This window comes from Mus pahari, chromosome 7 (genome assembly GCF_900095145.1).
Source record: "Mus pahari chromosome 7, PAHARI_EIJ_v1.1, whole genome shotgun sequence".
NCBI lineage: Eukaryota > Metazoa > Chordata > Mammalia > Rodentia > Muridae > Mus > Mus pahari.
Genome location: NC_034596.1, coordinates 74,377,549 through 74,378,870, shown reverse-complemented (window position 1 = coordinate 74,378,870; position 1,322 = coordinate 74,377,549).

Below are 1,322 nucleotides of genomic sequence, written 5' to 3'. Positions count from 1 at the left end.
AAAAACCAAAAAAAAAAAAAAAAAAAAAAAAAAAAAGCAAGCTGCTGTTTGGAAGGTCCCAGAAGGTCACATTGCCCTCAATCTGTCCAAAAGTAGACACTAAGAAGTGCACTGGGCATGGTTCTGCTGCTGATTGGATCAGAATGGGTGATCTTTGGAACACCTCCCACCTTGCTAACAGCTTTTCCATATAAGAAAGGAATGAGGCTTTTTGTAGGATAAAGAGGTGGCAGCTGGGGCTGGGGCAGAATGACAGGACAGAGGATGGAGCAGAGAGGGAGAGCGGGGGAGAGCCACATGAAGGGAAGCAGTGGCTGAGAAGTCAGGTTAAGTTAGAGATTAGCTGAGAGATCGCCCCAGCCAAAGGGCCAACAGCTTTAAACTATATAGATGTGGTCAGCCTTTGACATTAGCCATTCTTTGTAAGAGTGTAGTGATATTTATTGTGGTTTTAATTAAATTTCCCTAATGTCTGACAGTAGTAAGCAGTGTTTAGTGTTTTGGTTACATTTGTTCAAATAACTTGGCCATTTAAAATATTTGTGTTCTGGAGAGATGGCTTTGATTTCCAACACCTACATGGTAGCTCACGACCATCTGAACCTCCGGTTCTAGGGGATCTGATGGCCTCTTTTGGCCTCCATGGGCACCAGGCACGCTATGATACATGGATGTACATTCAGACAAAATATTTCTACACATTTTAAAGTTTTAATTAAAAATTTAAAAAATAAGCTCTCTCCTTATTAAATCTGATACAAACCCACTTTAGCTGGCCTTTCTCAACATCTCCCCCATTCTCTTCCATTGGTGATGCTCCAGGTTCCCTGTGAAGCAGCCGCTCTAAGGAACTCACGCACCTTATGATGACTATTATTGCTGTTGATGAGGGCAGGGTTTAAGACAAGTTTCTCTGTAGCCCTGGCTGTCCTGGGCCTCATTCAGACCAGGCTGCCCTGAGGTTCATGGCTATCAGTCTGCCTCTGTCTTCGGAATGCTGGGGTTCACAGAGTGTGCCACTGCTCTCAGTTTAACCAATGTTCTGCTTTCTAATTCTTATATTATGCAAATGGGTGTTTTGCCTGCATGCATGCCTGTGTGTCGTGTGTGTGTGCCTGACACTTGAGGAGGCCAGAATAGGACACTGCATCCCCTGGACCTGGAGTCACAGATGGTTGTGACGATCACATGGATGCTGGGAACCAAACCCAGGTCTACTGGAAGAGTAACGAGTAACTGCTAAGCCCTTTCCCCAGCCCTTTAGTTAATAGTTTTTAGGTCTTAGGCCGGGCGTGGTGGCGCACACCTTTAATCCCAGCACT